A 21,184-nucleotide genomic window follows, 5' to 3' on the forward strand; every position below is an offset into this window, starting at 1 on the left:
TAAATACATGAGTCAATGAATAAATAAATAATTTTTTTTTTTTTTTTTAAAAAGAAAAAGCTCTTTATTTATTTATTTACTCACTTATACATTTATATTTACAATTATTTATATACTTCTACATTTATTACCTAACTTATGTATTAGGGGATTTATTTCACAGCTGTATTTATTCATTTATTTATCTAATATTGATTTAGAGCCCATTCCATATGCCCCAACTACAAATGACTGTTTCGATCACTTCCTCAAAACTAAGGCAAATGATCATGATCAAGTCTTTCAGCATCAACCAGTTAAAATGTTCATTTAATGGTTTAAGTCAGTATGTTTTTGTGAGAAATAAATTCAAATAGAGAGATGAAGTAAAACTAAACTCTTTTCTTCTTCCTTCCTCTCCTCCCCATTAAAAGTATTAAACATGACTCTGTGATTGGTCGGATGTCTGAGCAGGAAGACGATCAGTGCCACAATGACACAACAAGAGCTGTAAATTTCCACCTGACAGTGGCCGTGAGACAGAGAGAGAGATGGGGGGTGGGGGAGTCAGGGGGGGAGAGACAGACATACTTAGAAGTCAGCAGATGTCTGTCACAGTGGAAAATGTCACGTCTTTATCTCTTTCCATCTGCCAGGCTGCTGTGCCCTCAGCTTTCCTCCTTTTGTCTCACCCATTCATTCATTGTCTCTCTACTCTCTAACTGATATTTACACAGGGCATGACTGGGGGCATGATTACACTGCAGATAAACCCCCTATGGTTTCTTTCTCTTAGTGTTTACACATACATACATTTTGTTTTCCATTCAAATTACATCTCTACCATGAACACACTCTCCACACAGGAGCTACGTTTACCTCAAAGTTGAAATAAAAACACCTTTTTCATCAAAAACATATCCCATTGTGTGTCCAAGTTTCCCTCAGACAAGTTAATGATTTCACAAACAGACACACACTCATTTGTCTTCATGACTAACTTCCTACACAGTTAATTAATAACACTGAGAGGAAACTGAAAGCACTTGCTGCATGTGCGTGTGTGCAAGTATTTCCTGCTGCGAGAGACAGTGGACTCCATTATGTTGGTGACACACTGTTAACATCAGTAGATAGTAATGGCCGTGAGTGATAGTGATATGACTTCCAGTATAGAAGTGGGCTGACATATTAATGTGAATAACAAAACCGGCTGCGAGAGATATCAGGACAATATCCTGCAGCGTCGACCACAGATGGTCAGGAATCACTGATACTTATAGAAAACAGCTGAATGAAATTATGTTAAATAGAAAAGGTTGGACTCTATACATGATTTTCCAGGATCTGAATGAATTATAGTTTCAGAAAAGTTTAAATTTTAGGCACAAAAAATCTTTCACTCATTCAAAAAGGTAAGCTAACGGCAAGTATGCTGTATTTTGATTTATGGATGTATTCTAGTGTAACTGCTTTGATTTTTGTGCAGCAAAAAAAAACAAATTAATGTCCAGGGTGTCTTCAGCAAATAAATGAAATTCAGAACAAACAAAAAGATTCACAATCCTTGGAGACGATGACGTAACGTACAACACTGGGAAAGTAGAGGACCCAGGATTGAGCCTTGTGGCACTCCGTGGAAGGCTTTAGTAACTCTGCACCTGTATGACAACTACCAATGAAATTATAAGTAAAAATATGGGCTTGTTTACACTGGGGACAACACAATGTGACAATAAACTCCTTTTCTGTTTTTCTCTGATCTCTAATTTCTTTACTTATACAAGAAAAACATCAAGCTGCAAACACCAGAACACTAAACAAGCGTTTGTATTTTAAAAAGGTTTATCTCTCGGCCAAGAAAAGTTTTTTTAGGTAGTGATCTGTTTTGTGGTACAAATTTTTATTTTGTTAAAGGAGCTATTTGTAAGTTCTGCTATTGCCACAGAGCTAACGTTAGCATTACCATTCTGTTTACTGACCAGTCTAGAAGAAACATTGTGAGCTCAGCATCGAACTTCATTCCTTTACTCACCAACATCTTTCTCCAGAGGTGCAAAGCAACCAATTCTTTTCTTGTACTAAGGTTAGCATGCTAACCAGCTAGCTCCAGTCTGGCCGGACCATGTCATCACTTCCTGAGTCACTGCAGTGTCTAGGCTGCCTTGAAGAAGTAGCTGCTCTTGTCTTTTAAACACAACAATGGCTGAAGCTCTGGGCAAGACTGGTGAGTAAACAGCTGTTAATGCTAAAAATCTACTGTAGTTCTTCTGAATAACACTGTTCTCCACAGAACATGCACTTGCTTCTTGTTTCAACAAAGAGTCACTGTGCTTGTGATGCCTTTTTCACTGCTGAAAAATATTCATGGCCTTAATTTGAAAAACCAACACCAAGTAGAAACCGGTGCCATCCTGCACATTTGAAGAACAAGGCTTTAAAAGTCCAGAGTACCTACCGGTGTCAATACTTGGCATGATTCTGTTGGGTTCAACTGAGCCTGGTGCTAACAAGTGGACCGAGCACCATCAGGTTCTGTGTTGTTGTGAAGAACAACATGAATAACTGGGTTCTCACTGGGTGGAAAGAATGAAGCAGCTGAAATGAGTCGTCTTTGCAGAGTGGTTGGCTCTACCCTTGGAAACATGGTGAGGAATTCGGACATCCTTTTTGAAAGAAGTCAGCTTAGTTGGATCAGGGATCTGAACCTCTGTGGAGGTGTCCAACTGAGTGGAAACCCTTGAGGAGAACCAGAACACACTGGAGGGATTATATATCCTGTCTAGGAGGTGGATGGTTCTAATTGCTCCGGAAAGAGCTGGATGATGTGGTTGGGGTGAAGGACACATGAGGTACCTTGCTTAGTGGACTACAAGAGAAGTTCTAGATCCAACTGGATGGATGAAGTGTTAAGCAGCTGCCAAGACTGATCAGCCCTGAGGAAACCCAAAATCTCTCCGCTCTGTTTTCAAGTTTGATTATCAGACGAGGAATTTGCAGATTTCAAGTAAACACATTCGTCTTGTGCAAGTTATGAAAGTCATCGGAGTTACTGAGAAAAATTCTCAGACGACAGCGGAGATGTACGAGCAGGAAATGTTGATGTTGCTCTGTTGCCTCCAGAGCGACCTCCAGAGAGCGAGGGCGGCCGTGGGAACCACGAGGAAACGTCGGACGATTTAAAGCTCAGGCCAAAAGCTCAACGTAAAACATAAGAGACTCATTGTCTGCTGTGTGTGTGTGTGTGTGTGTGTGTGTGTGTGTGTGTGAGATCACTGGACCCGGACTCTGGACTCACTTACAGTGACTTCAGAACCCAGCCAGCACCACACACACACACACACACACACACTTACTTCACTCCCTAACCACTTACATAACACACTCTCCTATTTTAAGACCATGTACATTTCCACTGGGCTGACCGCCTATTAAATCTCCCCCCCCCCCCCTTCCTCCTCTTCCTCCTCCTCCTCCTCCTCCTCCATGGTCTCTGCTCCACATTTTTCTCCTCCTTCATTCTTTCTCCTCCTCCTGTTTTTGTTTTAGTCACATGTCAATAATGCGTGTTTCATTCTTGGACCATTGAGGTCTTCAGCTGATGAACAGTGATCTGAGTCATTGGATTCTCATCTGACGGATGACGGACATGATTATTTTGTCAGATTGAATATTTTATTAATCCAATATTCCACAGGAATCTTCCCAACCAGACATTACTCCAAAGAAACTGATACTACACAAAAGTGATGCGTCCTCGCCTCCTCTTGCCCCTGTTTTACATTCAGACTTCAGATACACTGAGTCTGAAGTCATTCGTTGCACAAATCAGTTCAGTTCTTGACTACCTAAAGCCGGAATGTAGTACAATGAATTCTGGGTAAATTAATTATAAATTATTATTGCCTCCTCCACTCAGACTAGCTTCAGGTTACATCCCTGTTTATCCAGAGTCGTAGAAAATATTAAATGTTTGTATGAAGTCTTGAGTTATGGTAAAAAAGTGTTTTGTGAGGTCACACAGACGTTGACCTTTGACCATCAAAATCGAATCCGTTCGTCCTTAAGTCCTAGAAGATATTTTTGCCAAATTTGAAGACGTTTTGTGAAGGAGTTACTGAGATATCGTGTCCACGAGAATGAGACAGATGGACAACGTGAAAACAATATGGCTGCCGCTCTGACTGTCTTGTGCCTGAGTTAATCTGGGGGTAAGGAGTCTAATGTTTTTGTCTTAAAATGAGTCTGTGTTTATTTCCTACTTCCTTCCTTACTTTCCCTTTTCCTCTCCTCTTTCCCCGCTCTCTCCACTTTTCTTTTTTCCCTCCGTCTCCATCCCTCTTTCTGCTTCCTCTCCTCTTTCTTGTTCATTCACTCATTAACTTTTAATCAATATCTGCTCCCACCCACTCATTCTCCACATCGTCTTTAAATTCCTTTCTTTTACCTCCTTCCTTCCTTCCTTTGCATCCTCCTTTTCCTTTTACTCTTTCATTTTAGAGAAAGTTATTGTGAGTATAACTGAGTGAGGAAGAGAAAAAGGGAGCGACAGAATAAAAGAGGGTGAACAAAAGGAGCTGGTAAAAGTTAACTGGGAAAGAGTACGTGGAAATCAGAGGGGGGGTTAAAAAGAAAAAGGGAGGGGCACACAGACACAGATACAAACAGCAGTTACTAAAAATTAAATGTATCTCAGACAGAGACAAAAATAGATGAAAGAGTGAGCACAGAGACGTCCAGAGTGAATGTGAGAGACGACGGAGATAACAGGACATAAAGTGTAAAAGGTTAAAAACAGAGCGCTGCATGCCTTTCACTCTTATCTAACTAGAGTCAACAGTCGCTGTTGATTCTTGCTAACTTTTTGTTTTTTGCAGCTCAGGTTAGAGCAGGTCACCCGTCCTGTTTACACACTGCAAAGCATTCGTCAAAACCACACACTTAAGACTGTCACATTATGACTTCTCATACCATTATCTAACCAACAGTTCAGCATGTGAAGTATCAGAATCACTCCAACCTTTCCAGGAGGTCAGGAGGGTTTTTACCCTGAAGCTGCAGTTTATCAGGAACTTCTTTTGTTCTGCAAAAATACACCAGCTTTTTTAATTTTTTTTTTTTTCTTTTTAAATCACTTTCACCCAGTATTCATGTCACATTACAGAAATGGGAAGTACAAATAGCTGACTTCACACGAACACTGTGGACTCTGATGAAGACTCGGCTGCCAGTAAGTCTGAGTCATGAGATTCTTAAAAAACAAAGATGAAGTGCTCTGACGTCGCCAGCAGATGGCGCTTAAATACATGTATAATTACCATCAGTAGAGCTATAACAGAGGAACTTGTTGGTTATTTATTCATTTATTTTCATTTTTTAACCTCATTTTATTCCTCAGTCTCTATATACACTGTTCTTAGTGGTGTTATTGTTTTTTGATCTGAATAAAATGTTTTTCTTTGACTTTAGATAAACCATAGATCTTATCACTGTTGTTATTACCGTTAGAAGTTTTACTGTTGTTTGGATTTGTTATTTTCTTCTTCTTTTCATGATCAATCAACTGAAGCAATACCAGAATCAATTGTAAATCTACATATGAATCCATATTCATTTGTATTTTTCCCCTCACAGTATCTGCTGCCGTTGCATGGCGCTTGCAGTTTGAGTGTTTGAAAGACGGGACAGAGTCACTGAGGCATATTAGTGCTTTATAAAGCAGATGATGGAAGTTTATGATATTCTGCACGAAGCACAAATCCATCGCTCTCAGTGCTGCCATCTAGTGGCGACATGGAGAACAGCACTGCACACTGCAGAGAGCAACAGACACTACAGCCAGTTTCACCAGGACCGTCTCATTCCGTCAGTGTAATCTGAATAAGACAAGATCAAAACCTGGTCTATGACTGAACCACGTCGTAGGCTGTTATCATCCAGTCTAGTATCAGCTGGTTTCTTCTCTCCTCCTCACTCATTCAGCTGAATTCGAAATAAAGCCGTTCTCACTGACATGTTTTTCTGTTTCTGTTGTCACGACAACGGAACAAGCTTGAAACAGTGACTGAAACGCAAACGAACCATTGAGACGACATGTTAACCAGCAGTTACGTCCAAGCTGGTGCTAAAGTCCTGACTTTATAAAGACTGAGCCGAGATTTCAGCTGCAGAAGATCGCTCATGTCCGTGTGTCGTGTGGTCAGCGGAGAGGGGCGTGTCTGTGGCGGGAAAGCCTGACCTTGTGCTTAGCTACAGGAAGTAGCTATGGTTTGTCCAAGAAGTTTCTAGATTTGCCGTTAAAGGGTCTCAAAAGAAGATTATGTCGCAACAAGGGCGCCGAGTTGGCAGCACTGTTTGCTCACGACAAATCATTTTGAAAGAGCAACGACCAATGGTGTAATATTATCACTCAGTCAGTCAGTTAGCGACATTTGTTCAGGCAAAGTTGTCTCCTATATACCAGAAGAATTACGATTCTCGGACTTAGATAGAACTCGACACTGTGAAGAATAATTTGAATTTCTTTCATCTGAATAAAGTAGAAATGCTTCTGATAAAACAACCTCCACCCACTCGCTTGTTGTGGCGGATCGGTTTCACTCAGTTGTCGTCAAACTGTAGATTTCTCGTCCACGCCAACTGAAAGTTGAGTTGGCAGTTAATTCTTGATAACGGTCCGCCCACCTTTCATTAAATATTTACTTTGAAAGTTTCTACTTCCTACTTCTGGTTCGGGGGACGAATCATGTATTGAAGTCCAACAACTCAACCAAAGGCCCGCCCACTCGCTTGTTCTGGAACTTTCTGGTGATTTTACATGGTCTTCATCAGCAGTCGTCATTAAACTGCATATAAACAAACTTTCCATGAAATCTGTCAAGGTGCTTCTGCTCGCCACTTCCTGTTTCTAGTTGACGATCAAGTTTTGATGCACTGATCTGGACGCTCCAACATCTCTTTGGCAAACAGGTCCAACAGCCTGAAGAGGACATTCACCCGTCCATCATCCTGACACTGCACAGAGATGTGCACTTGATATCAGGCTACAGAATTAAGCCTGGCCCTCCACTGGTGCGAGCTGTAAATCAACATCAGCTGCCAAGGTGAAAGGAATCTTTCAAAGCTGCCAACCACGGTTTACTCGCTGCTCAAGCTACAAGTGCAACACAGTTTTACAAAATCATATGAGATTAAAGGGGCAGCTGTAATGACACTGAAGACGTTGTGTACTGAGACGAGTGTGCAGGTCAGGGACTGGTGCTGGTTAATATGTAGAGCGGTAGTGAAGGTTCAGCCGCAGCTGAAGTCAAGGACGCGCGGCCGTAAAAGTTTGGCATCAGCTCCGCTCGAATAACTGGGTGATGTTTTTATTCACTGTGTCACCGACAGCTCAGTTTTCATCTGAAGAAGCTACTCTGGAAATGCTGCCGTGCCTGTGGCTGAGATTTCACCAACACACACACACACACACATTCCACTAACCTCAGGTTACTGACTTAATAAATGATTTAACAACAAACAAGGCTGCAGTTAATACAGCAGCATTCAGTGCTGACAGAAAGACAAACAGACTGACAGGAAGACTACCAAGCAAAACTACAGAATTCCTCCATTTCCACTTAAATGAATGCAACACCAGACTCAGGGCGAGGGTGATACATCTATCCAGCCCATGAAAATTCGACTGTAAACAAGCGATCAGAGCCTTTTCCCCCTTAAATGCAAACATGGTCCCCCTCAAAACCAGGCAGGGTTGAGGTTGGAGACCACGGGGTTAACTCAGAATCCAATTTGTTCAGGTTTCACTTCACTGATAATAAGTCTAAATATTAGAAATGAGTTTAATTGCAAGAACTAAAATTCAAAATATGCATTTTTATCATCTGTCTGAATGTTTTGTGCGATGCTCTACACTAAAAAAAAAAATTCTGTCAGACGTTACGCTCTGAGCGCTGACATCTCTGGGTAATTTTCCAATGTTGAAACGGATCCAAAATGGAACCAGCTACCTGCTATCACAACCCCACCACACTCTGACACTTTTTCACATTCAGACACAAGAATGAAAACAACCCACAGCGACAACTCAAATACATATAAAGGCAAAGCTGAACAAACTGTACGTAGAGATGTGCTTTTGAGAAATGGTGCATTTGATGTCTGATGTGCACTACATGTTGAAAACAGAAAATTGTGCAAAATATAAGATACTTTTTTAGTGCATATTGAAACAAAGCCTCCTGACACTTTCCAACATCTCATCTTCACTGTCACAACAAGTGGTTAATCACCGAGGCCGAGTTAAAGAGGAAGCGAGACAAAGGTAGAGAGAGACTATGAGGAAGAAGAGAAAGAAAGAGAGAGAGAGAGAGAGGGAGGCTCGTGGTTCGGAGAAGCAGCGCACGATGCGCAACTTGCGCCTGACGAGCAGCATCCCCGCCTTCTCACCGCGCCGAGCGCCTCACTTCCCCTTTTCAGGCGAAGCAGCGTGAAGTAGAAATAATACATAAGAACTAATTCATTTAATTTCCACAGACTGCAAATCTATAACATGTATGAACTGACTGCGGCTCTGCAGAAGAAAAGAAAGTCTTAAAAATGGTCTGATCCACATCTGAAACAAAACCAAGAATATGAATAAAATTAAAAAGATCCTTTCAAAGCCAAACACACGAGAGAAAATACAAATGAAACAACATGTGATGGCATCAGCCGCGCTCGTGCTGCATTTAAAGCTTTTAAGAAAAAAAGACAAAATCCGCCAGTTCTCCTTCCACGCGCAGAGAAACAACAGCATTTCTCCAAATTCCCATCCAGGAAACATCCTTACATTCACAGCAGCTGCAGCCCAACAGCCACCAAACACAACTACTGCCCGTTCACTCCGTTTCTTTCTTAAAAACCCATTAATGCGCATTAACTCTTCTTAATTGGTTTTCTTTGTTTGCAAAAACCTGCTCTCATTCATCCACAATGAAGACACAAATAAAAGCCTCAAAATCTTATTTCTAATAAAAAATCATAAAGGAGCAGCGCAGTAATCCCGCCCTGTCTTTGCTTTATAGGTGTGTAACGAGGATGTCGTTTTATTCCGTTACCTGCTCTGTTGATGTGATTTTGTATTTTATTTTGTCCTTTTAATGTCCTTTGAGCGCGGTCCCTTGTCCGGTTCGTCTTGTCCGTGTCCTCCGGTGTCCGTGAGAGCGACTGAGGGCTGGACGCGTCGGTAGCCTATATTTTAGCCTATTTATAAGCCTCTCTTTCTGACATTTGTCTCTTAAAACGGGGGACCGGAGACATCAGCGGCAGTGGAAAATCACCGGCCTGCCTCCTCTCAAAGCAACAGGAGAGCAGTGTGTCTGATGCCTTCACGGACCGCAGATAACATCGGAATTAGTACACGTGCTGGCTGTATAGACTGTTTACTGCCATGTTTTTTTTGGCTTCAGATGAAGGTTTTGCTCCTGATTCAAACTGAACTTTGAAATGCATCAGTGTTAAAGATGTTTCGCACTTTACATTGATGTCGTCACAGTTTCATCTTCGGGACCTGCTGTTGTTGTGTGAGCTGCTTCTTCAAAAATGAAAGGAGTTTAAATAAAAGTTAAAAGGCATTAAATGGAATATAAAGATAGCACCAATATGATAAAGAAGATGATCAGTTGGACACATCTGTGTGAATTATCCAAAATCAATACACGCCAGCAGCAGTAAACGTAAACATGCCTCGTGCACTTTCCACCCTCATCAAAAACAGCTCTGTTCCAGTTCATTTCCTCATCACCTTCCAACCACTAACATTCAAAAACCGTTTGAAAAACTAAAACAATCTCCGTCTCACTCGGCGAAGTGGAGATTTACGAGCCGCAAGTGAACGCAGCATTAAGGAGCATTAAAGTGGCAGTTCTCCCCACCCATTTCACGAGCTGGTTGGTTGATATCTAAACCGGCTCTCACGGGCACACGCTCAGAATCTAATGCGCGCTCCTGGATACCTCACCACCAACAGCCCACCAGGCGCGCGACCCGAGAGCAGGCGCTGGGGTGCACGCGCGGCAGTGGAAATAAAGAAGCACAGTGTGAAGAGTCCATGCAGTAGCAGAGAAACAGCTGCAGCTCATTCTTACCTAAATGCATAATGTACAACAGTGTCCCAGTATACAGCTGAGTGATCACGTTTTGTTTTATAATATTAGAATATTTATTATTTTGTAGCTTTATTAGCATTTTAGCCCTGAGGCATCATTTCAGCAGCAGGTTTATTATGAATTTCTTTAACCATATTTTGAATGGCTGCAGTTTGTAGACACATTACAGCAATACCACTTTAACAAACAAGGCTGGACTGGGATTAAAGAAATCAGGTTTTGGCATGTTGACTTACCACAATCAATCCATCACACATCACCCACCTGAACGTGTAAACCAACCCCGCCACTCCCCAGAAACACTAAAGCCAGGCAAGGAGTGAGAGGGAATCAAGGAGGATTAAGGGGGAGGAAGCATAAATACCTTCAGAGAGCGCCGCTGCAAAGTTGTTAACTCCACTGTGATGAATCCCAAAACAAGAGTCCTGCGTGTGAGAGAGAGAAAGTAGACACAATAAACGATTGATCAAGTGATTAATCAGTGTTTTCCAGACAGAGCAGCGCTGAATAAACTGTAATCTATAGGATGCAGGTGAAATCCTTCAATGAATCCTCTAAAACAGTGACATCCATTTTTATAATCATTTTAATCATTTCATTCCACTTCATTAGGCTAGAAGAGCAGATTTCTCAATATACAGACCTATAACTAATAACATAATTATACAATCAGGTAAAGGTAACAATACACAGGTAAAGGACAAATTGTTGTTTAATAAAATAAAGAATTGCGTGAATGTCTAATTTCATTTCTAGACACCCAGACAGAAGCTGTAGCTCCAAACACAGACATTTTAGCCTGTAGGCTAATAAATAACAAAAGCTGCTAAATGCTAACTCACTGTTAAGAATGATAAATGTGGGCTAACAAATAATGACATTCTTCCAATACCACAATGTATCAGAGAAAACATTAAAAGATATTTTTACCAAGGAAAACATAACAGAGCTAGCTTGCTAGCTGCTAGCAAATGTTTACTATTTGTTTTAGCTCATTTTAGCCCACGTTAGCCAATGCCTAGCACAGGGTGTTAGCTTGCCACTGTGACCTTTTCTACGCAGTAACATAGAGTGCTGAAGGAAGTATAAGACAACGTATAACATCATTAAAAGATATTTTAATTCACCAGGGAAAACATAACAGAGCTAGCTTGGTAGCTGCTAGCAAATGTTTACTAATTGTTTTAGCCAATTTTAGCCAAATGAGTCCTAACAACCAGAAATTACTTAGCATGTTAGCACTTCCTGTTTCCTCATCCTGAAGTCTGTGGGTTTTTGGTCAAGACTTTTTACTTCTGCTGATTGTATTTAGGCTATAAACATAAAGTAGTGTTCATTAGTGAAGAATGCACAAAAGACAATGAAAAAAATCCCATTGGCTTTTTGTGGAGGGAATAAGGATGATGCTAACTTCCTGGTTGGCCAAAAACACGCCATCTCAGCACTCTATTGACTTTATAACTAGCTAGCTAGCTACCAAACTACACTCGCATTCATAAAGTTAGCAATAGCCAAAATGAAGTAGAGCAAAGCCTACATAATTTGTTTTTATCATAATGTTATTGACAACTTTGCAAACATGAGCTGGTTTCTTATATAAACAACAGCTGATAAGACACATCACAGCAACATCACGTGACTCTTCTGAGGAAGACTGCAGGAAGGCAGCAGTCGAAACATGTCAAGGTAAAAAACACCTGAAAGCATAAATAAGTGCAGTGGAGACAAGATGAACCTTTTTGGAACAGTTTGTTAGCCATTAGCACTTTTCTGCTCAGTTTTATCTGGGGGATCTTAATGTGTTCCTGGACTCCAGTGCGGCATAGCCTTATGCTAATTGCAAATTGTTAGCTTCTGATTCTGTGATGATGGCCAGTCCAACCCTGTTAACAAATACACTCGGAAGCCTATTAAATACATACAATGTAACATGAAGACCTTATGATGCAGTCCAACACTGCAACCTTAAAAACTGTTTTAAAATCATATTTAAAACACAGCAGTCTCAACAGTTTGTTGCAGTTATTTTGTCCATGCCCTGAACATTCATATAGGGGTTTAATTTAATGAGTGAATAGTGTCCTCTGTTACAGAACAGCTGATGTTTACCATCATTTTCCTACACTGACTGTGTCCTGCTATAAAGACTTAATGGGTCCTAATGGTATTCTTAAGGAGCTGACATGTTTTGTATAATATTCCTTTGGCAGGTAATGTCTCTGTTGCACTTAACATTAAATTTAATCCATGTTATCACCATCAGACCTTTAGGTATTTACTGTGCTGTACTATGTGGAGTGTTGGTGCTTTGTGACAACATACATTACTATAACTCTCCTAATGATTTTGTACTTCCTGCTTCTTTCTGCACGTCTTCTTCTGGCTGAACTAGTGTTAGGATCCTTCCTTTAAACTGGTGCTAAACATTATCATATGTCCATTTATGCTGTTCCTACTGTTCTCAGACTCACTGCAGGTCCTGCATAAAGAACACTACACCTTGAATAACAGGAATAACAGGAAATGTATAAATATGAAAACGAAAGAGCAGAACACAATTAAACTGCTTGCTTATTATTATTCGATAAATATTGAATCAGTGTGTTAGTGAGAGGTTTCCAGCTTCACTCCTTGTCATCACACATGCTGAACAAGCTGATTAAGAGACGACTTTTATCGGTTTGAGATGATAAATCACAGTTTAATTTGCTCATTTACCTTCTACTGCTTCCTCTTAACACTGAGGATAGAGTTTCCACACACATCTGCATGTGTCTTCACAGAGAGATATCGCTTCCACTTCATTATCCTTCTAATTTACGTCTATTTTTAGCTTTAAATGGTCAAGCTGCTGGTTGTGATGGCACGCCGCTGGCTTACAGTCCTAATAAGATTTACTGCAGGCACACTACAGTTTGATATACTGTATATTAATGGGCAGCGGAGGTCTGACCCTAACCCTTTGTTGACCCTGTAATCTTTTCTCCGGCACCGCCATGACGTCACATTTCCTCTTACACCACGACAAACGATCTTGAAAAGGTTAGTGTGAGATTCCAATGGCTGGGAGCGGATTTTGACTAATAACTCCAACCAGTCGGGTCTTATGACGCCTAAACTTTACACTGACCGGGTTTTCTCTGCCTTTTCCCAACCTCTACTGTTTCCACTGGTTTCATTGTCAGGTGCAAGTGTTTTTCCCTTCTTACAAGTCAGCTTTGCATTTTGAGCTTTCATGAGGACAATCAGACCGGATAAGGTCAAACGAGACTTTCAGCGGAGACCGTTAATGTCTTCCCCTGTTGCTGTCTGCAGGCCGAGCGTTTTCAGTGTTACCAAGGAAGTGAGCAGTGGGCCGGAGTTTGGAGAGTGATTTGAATACTTGGACAGATGCTGAGGCAAGCACAACGTGTGATGAGGAAAAGAACGAGTACAATAACACAGGCTTGTTTACATATCTGATACTAAATTCAAATAACAGGGAAAGCACATAAAAATGATTATCCAACCGGTCAGGTGTCCACTGTGTTGCAGCCCTGCAGCCGGCCTGCCTTTGTTTAGGCTATGTTCACTTTTTTAACAGAATATATACATATACTGTATATATGTATAAGTGTAACACAAAGTAGTGTTTGATCTGCGTTCAGCTCCACCTTCCTGCCTCCTGGCTGTTTTGAGAAGCTGTTCACTGATGATGGATAATAAATGGATATAGATGTAAATGGAGTGACTGGTTTATATCTCTGAGAGCAATGAGTCGACAGCCGGCGTTTACCTCTGTCCTACAAACTCTTTATATGCGCATGTTATCTTCACCCTGGACTGGGACTGAATGCCACTCCTCCACTGTTTTTCAAACACTATCTTACTACTGAATTTACACTGGCTTTATGACTGAGAGTAACCTCCAAGGTGTACGTTGTGATTGTGAGACACACAAATGAGGAAATGAGGTTAATGTACCAGACTGAGCAAGAAAAACACATTCAAGGGCATTTGTAAAATAATCTAAACAGTAGAATTAAGAGATTAAACAAACCTGGAAGTTTAAAACATGAATACAGGAATAATTAAAGTTAAGAAATGTTAAAGAGGAGTCTAAATCTTTAAAATGCAGGACTAAGAATTTCAGGTAAACATGTAAATCTGTAAATACCCATCAGTCTCAGCTGATGTGAAAATAAATATTCCTTCAGCTGAACAGGAGTCAGTACAAGGAAAATGATTTGTATGAACAAATTTCAAGTTTTTTTTAAAATCTGTATAATCAACCCCCGATAAGCAAGTGAGATTTTTCTGGGAAGAAAGAAAAAAGATTTGAAAAATAAAAAATAAAAAAAATTTTTTGGAGGAACTTTAAAAATAAAAAAAAATAAAAAAAATCTATTTCCTCGTGAGGGTTTTATACAGGTGAAAAACAGAAAAACGTAGAAAAAAATTCCCCCCCAAATTTTTTTTTCCTCAAAAAAATCTGTGGGGAATTTTTTTGTGGAATTGAAAATAGAATGTGGAATTTTTTTTTTTTTTTTTTTTTTTTTTTTGTTCAAAAAGAAAATTCAGTTGCCTCTTGAGGTTTTATTCATACAGACAAAAAAAACTGAAAATGATCCTGGCGAAAAAATAAATAAAAATGACTTGCCTTTAGGAGTTTCCATAATTCAATGACACAGAGTCATTTAGATTATGCAATATGAAATGAATGTATTTGTTGCTGATGAAGAGCTGATGCTCTTTACAAGCTAAAGACAATTATATTCCATAAGTTTTGATTTTATTTTTTTTAGACCATAAACTCTTGAGGAGAATTTTGAAATTCATGTTTTTTCTGTTAATGTTTGTTTGCGCTGCCAGGTCACACTCACACACACACGCACACATACACACACACACACACACACACACACTCACACACATCCATGCGCCCACAATGTAACTTTATCTGCTTAGAGCAAATGGGAAGTGCCCATGTGTTGCTCAAGTTAACCACAGAAACTGGCACGAAGTCGCTCGCAGCTCAAAGCAGCCGTGTGGAGATAAGGACGCTCTCTTTTCTTGGCTTTGAGAAAACGTTACGTCTCATAAATTAGAGAAAAAGTCGAGGGAAACGAAACAAACGTGCAGTGTGATAAAAGTGTTTTCTACTGAAGTAAAGTGCGGTTTTATTGAAATCATGTGACGAATCCTGAAACTGCAGCTGGGGGCGGGGACAGACACGATGACCACGTTGACCTCACACCGTCTGTGAACACATATTAGCACAATTATAGAATACGGCAGATATAAATTTACATTATTTGAATTTATATTGTTATGTATTTTATTATGTTTCATAACCCTGAGATTAAAATGGATTCATGTATTCACATCTGTCCGTTTATCACATTCATAATTCAGCAGACAACCGTCACAGTCGGAGCTTTCCTCCACTGAATAAGTGACATAGTGGCTCTGACTGTTGCTTTGCACATAATCATAAAACAGGCAGAGCAGCCATCACACCTCCTCACTGAACTCTCACCTCCTCTGTCCTCAGCTACTCGGTTTCCTGTCTGTTTGTCAGTGTGTTTTTGCCTCTGTCTCCTGCACTCAGAGGAGATTTTACCGTATCACGTCATGTTTTCACTGTTTACACCGATTGTCTGAGCAACATGTTGTGTATGAAGTGTTTGCATTGGACGTTTCCTACTTTTTATCCCATAATAATCTGCTTTGTCCTGCTCTGATTTTACAGATTCTCTTTAATGGCTAATTTCATCTCTGAAAATTAGTAGTTTGGGTTATTTCCAGGGATGTTAATCAATGTACATTGTCCTTGTTAAAAATAAATAAAATAAAAATATAGAATAGAAATAAAAAAAAGTTTTAGTCATGGTTTCACTTGCTGTAAAAGCATTCCCTGGTGGCATTATAATCTTTTTGTACAAATGAAAAACATGAAATTATTGTATGAGTTTACCAGGTCGATTTTGTGCCTGGACTAAACCAAACTTTAACCGTGACCCTTCTGAAATGCACTGAAAAATAGTGGCCACATAACGTATTTCCTCAGTTAGTTTGAAGGACCTGAGGACTTGATTTGGCGTCAAACAGCGTTAAATAAACATTAAACTTCTGTAATTAGATTCGCTGATGTATGAAAACATGGTGGTTCACTGGTTCAGCCTTTCTCCGGCTGCTGATTGACAGCCGGAGACGGCCCAGAAGATCTTTACTTTGAAGTGGAAAACTTTTATGTTTAAATCTCTCTTTTCTCTGGTGGATTTAGTCACTGGTGGAAGATTTATTATTTAAGTCGCAGTAACAACAACACAATATAAAAGGATCAGACGTCTATTAGTGTTATTGTATAGCTGCATCATATTATAGGATTATTATCACTCGTGTTAACACGCGCTGGTTAAGGTGGAGCTACGTCTACCTGCTTGTATTGTCTGTGTTAATGTTTAACACTTTAGAAACTGATCATATATTTTGTATTTAAACTTATAAACTTTAAAGTAACTGAGGATTATTTTCATCATGGATTCATCTGCCAATTATTTACCCATTAATCAATTGATGGTTTGACCTTTAAAATGTCAGAAAAGTTCAAAACTCAAACATGTTCATTTTGCTATGGCACAAGTCAAAGAAAAGCTTATTGATTGTCTATTGATGCACTAATCAGTTAATTGACTAATGTTTCATGGTGCTGTGCGGTGTTTTGACTTGAAAGTTGGTGAAACTCTGTGACCTTTGACCTCATGTGTTTGCAGGAAAGTCAAGTGGCGCAATTAGTTTCAGAAAAACAACGTGAACATGAGATCATCAATTGTTCAGCAACTGATGCTCAGATGACACACACACACACACACACACACACACACACACACACACACACACAGACACGAGTAGAGCCATTTGATTTCTGTGACTTTTCTTTGCAAATGCAACTAACTCTACGACAAAGTAAAATACGTATTAAATTATGTCAGTTTTCAAAAAATACTTGGCAGCTGATTGGATGAACCGTCTGTCCATCATATGATGTCATAGGAGAGGAGAGGAAACACAAAAACAAGCCGCAGTCTGAGGAGCTTTTAGCTAGTTAGCATGTTGGTAGATGATTCCTGTCGTCTCTCTAAGGAAAGGAATTATTATGGTTAGTTATGAACATGTGTTGTGCACACTGAAGGGGGGTAGTGGGCTGTTACAGCCATGGAGTAGAGACAGTGTGGTGGTTACTTCTTTCCAGAAACGCTGTATTGATGGAAAGAGCCAGAGTGTGTGGAGGTAGTCTTCAGTTGTGTTGAGTGTACGGTGAGTGCATATGTCAGCTCATTGTAAAGTCAGATGTTGGAGTATGTATTGATGGCTTTGATTGATTTGTTTGGATTTGGTGGGAATAGGAGAACATCGTCTGCACATGGGCTGATTTTATGTATTTTCCTATCAGTGCAGCTGCCTGTGATGTTGTTGTTTTGGCGGATTGCTGCTGCTAATGGCTTGAAAAAGAGTGGAAAGAGGAAAGTCTGGTGTCTCTGTGGGTTGTTTTAATCAATCTTATAAATGGGTTTTTATAAGAAATGTACAGTTTACTTTGTCAAATTCTTTCTCTGCGTCTGGTGAAAGGATGAGAGTCTTAGAGTCATTTTGGTGGGATATAATCTTCATTATGTATTATTTTAAGAGGGTCTGCCTTTAATAGATCCTGTTTGATCTGGCTGAACCAGTGATGAGACTACGATTCTATTCGTGTTTCTAGTGCTTTGCTGATGATTTTGATGTCGGTGTTTATTAAGGAGATGGACCTGTAACTTGTGCAATATCTACCTCAGACATCCACTGGATGCAGCTGCATCCTGCTCTGGTTTTCAGCTCCATCACATCTCTATCAAGGTTTCATTTTCCCCCGAGCATCTGTTTCTGGAATATTGAATACAAGTTTGTGATACAAGACTTGGTTTTGATTTCTGAGTTTTTATTTTGCATCTATATTTCCTAAAATTGAGTTTTTCTGTAAAGTCAGAACCATTCCCTGCAGACGAGACAGTCTCAGTCCAGACTGTTCTGGTCTGAGGTTCCCTGAAGGTGGAGCGAGCCACCAAAGTCTATCAGAGCAGGAGCGTCCCTCTATCTTCAGACAAATACAGGCTTTTTTATACATTAAAAGGTGAATTTAATGCTCTAAACAAATGACGCAGTGTGTATAGATACTGTAGAGGAGCGGACCCAGTGGACATGTTGTACTGGTCGGTATGGGAGCGGACACCATGGATCCTCTCAGAGCTTTGTTTGTCGGAGCTGTAAACACAGACGAGAGTTTCTCCTCCTATTTCTCACAGTTTCTTAGTTTCCTAGACGTTGATACACGTCTTGTTGTTCTGGGACTCTGAGATCTGTTAGTTAATAGAACACGTAACTATGCTGTAACTATGGTAACCGCACCTGTCAGTTCATGTACATGGGTTGGTGCCATTTTCTTTAGGCTGTAGGCTCCAGTGTTCTTTAGCTGAAAATCACATTTCACCAACTTTACCTCAAATATTACTGCTCATGTGTTTTGAAATCTGTTCACATTTAAGAGCTTTCACCTGCCAAAACACACACACACACACACACACACACACACACACACACACACACACACACACACACACACACACACACAAAGACATACAACAGACTGGCAGGCAGATGTGGAGCAACTCCTGTGCTTTGGTGTTGTTTCTCTGCTTGTTATATAATCAAACACACAAACTGACTTTGAAAAGAATTGCTTCACTCAAATACACAAACAAACAAACACACACACACACACACACACACACACACACACACACACACACACACACACACACACACACACAGGTTCCTGAAAGCAACTTTGCATCATCCAAATGAGTCAGTGTGAAGCTTGAGGAACCAAACATCCTGCTCGCTCTCCTATCAAATGAAGTGGTCTGGTCTGGATCATTAAGTATCACTCTGCAGGTCCACCTGTCCACCTGTCCACCTGTCCTCCACAGCAATGACATAGGAAATCAACCCAATAATGGGCCTATTTTCACCAACCATTACAACATCGTCAAACTGGTTGTGACACCGTGGTGCAAGAGTAAACAAATGAAACAAGACTGACGGTAAGAGAGGGAAAGATACATGGGCAAGAATGCAGTTCTTTTTAAAAGGGTGGGGAAGTTTATTTGTGTAGCACCTTTCAACATTTCTACAGCAGGGGAGAGCGACGGTGGTTGTAACATTGTCAATTTCTCCAAGTTAGGAATCACCTGATTCACTCGACACCTGCTCAATTTAGTCCTTATTCCACATTTCGTGTAGTTAAACTCTTCAAACTTAAACCACGTTTATTGTGAGTCTATGTAGATATTATTCATGCTAGTTGTTAGTGTTAATGTTTTAGCTGTTAGCTGTAAGCTAAGCTAGTTCATGGCTACAACAGTCTGTCTTACAGTCTTAAACATGAAGCATCAACAGTGAAGAACCAGAAGCTGCAGTTCCTCTAACGACCACTAGAGTCTGGCTCCAACAGTGAGTCAGTCCCCATAGACTCCCATGTTAAAATGTCCAACTTTACAGCAGAAATAAACATGTTTACAGCCTGGTACATAGATTAGCTGGGACTTAGGGGCAGAGTCAGACACTGCCAAGATGGCAACGGCGGAGCAGCTCACTCTGAGTAGCTCACTCTGAGCTTCAGAAACCTGTGGATGACGTCACAGAGGCAACGTCCATCTTTATTTACAGTCTGTGGTTGAAACAACAATACACACACAGATGTTGTGGACTCAGTAAATGGACTTGTACTTAAGCGCTTTTCTAGTCTTACTGACCACTCAAAGCGTTTGTGCTCATGCGGTTCAGTGGACACTTCGACATGTGGCCTGGAGGAGCCGGGGATCAAACCACTGACCTTCTGATAAGTGGATGACCCACTCTACCTCCTGAGCCACAGCCGCACCATATTCAGTAACTGAAGCTGGTGCACATTTTGTTCAGTTTTATTATTATGTTGAAATGTTTTATCACTAACACACTTACGAGTTCAGCACAAGTTTAAGTTCATCATGATGGAGGTCAGAGGATGGGGGTGGGGGACTCAGGTGAGTTCAGCACCTTTAGTGATCCAATTAAAGTCAATTGTGTCAAGTTTTACAACCATTTTAGTTTAATTAGTAACTGAAGATGTTCTCTGAGTGGAAATCTCCACTAATGAGCTCCTGTCCAGTTGAAGCCTAATCCTGAAACTTTCCATTTACTGGCATCAGAGCCTGTTAGCACAGAGAGGTTTCAACACTGTCACAATCATCCTGCATTAGTCACCACAGTCACACGAGATGACAGAGTTACATAATAGAGGTTGTGACACTTTTGAAATGGCAACCATGATGTTTTTGTGCAGGTTCACTGTAAAGTGCAAGAACCTTGTCATAGTCTCACAGCTCCAATCAAACAGTGAGGATGCTGGAGTTTGACCTTTGACCTCTCATTTTATTGTGGCACAGAGAGGCTTGTAACATTCTTTGCTGTCACGTTTTCTGCTACAAGCTTCTGGTTCTGTATGGAGCCTGTGATATGACCACGAATCCCAAATATAAATATGTTAAAGATTAAGTATAACATTAAAAGATACAGTTAACACATTCAGCTACAGACACTTTTCATCTATGAAGTAACATTTTGTTGTAATATCAGTGTCACTGTCACAATCCTTTTGTGCAAAGACTGTAACACAAGGTGCTTAACAATAATAAAAAAGCAGAAAATTTTTATGAAATTTAAAAAATACACAAAAAATATAAATAAAAAATATAAAACATTAGACACAGACTTTGGGTTTGAACTTATAGAAGTGCACTAATTGAACGTTGTCTTTAAATCACCTGCTTCTTTTCACAGACATGGGTGTATATATATATATATATATATGTATATATACAGTATATATATAATACACTATAGTCTGCAGCCTCTGGCTGTCACTCATTAACCTGTGGCTGGTCGCTCCTGGACGTCAGCTTTACAGTCAGACAGTGTTTGACCAAACATGCAAATAT

General features: G+C 40.2%; 1 protein-coding gene across 1 annotated transcript in view; it reads right to left on the minus strand.

The window, feature by feature from the left end:
* Nucleotides 1-9,310, minus strand: part of LOC111231557 (sodium- and chloride-dependent taurine transporter-like) — a 33,534-nt gene extending 24,224 nt beyond the window's left edge. Inside the window, exon 1 of the mRNA XM_022758703.1 lies at nucleotides 9,078-9,310. The gene's annotated coding sequence lies outside the window, so the exon portion shown is untranslated. The remainder of the gene's footprint in view (nucleotides 1-9,077) is intronic.
* Nucleotides 9,311-21,184: the final 11,874 nt, after the last annotated feature.

Source organism: Seriola dumerili, unplaced genomic scaffold (genome assembly GCF_002260705.1).
Source record: "Seriola dumerili isolate Sdu_G_001 unplaced genomic scaffold, Sdu_1.0 BDQW01000306.1, whole genome shotgun sequence".
Classification (NCBI taxonomy): Eukaryota; Metazoa; Chordata; class Actinopteri; order Carangiformes; family Carangidae; genus Seriola; species Seriola dumerili.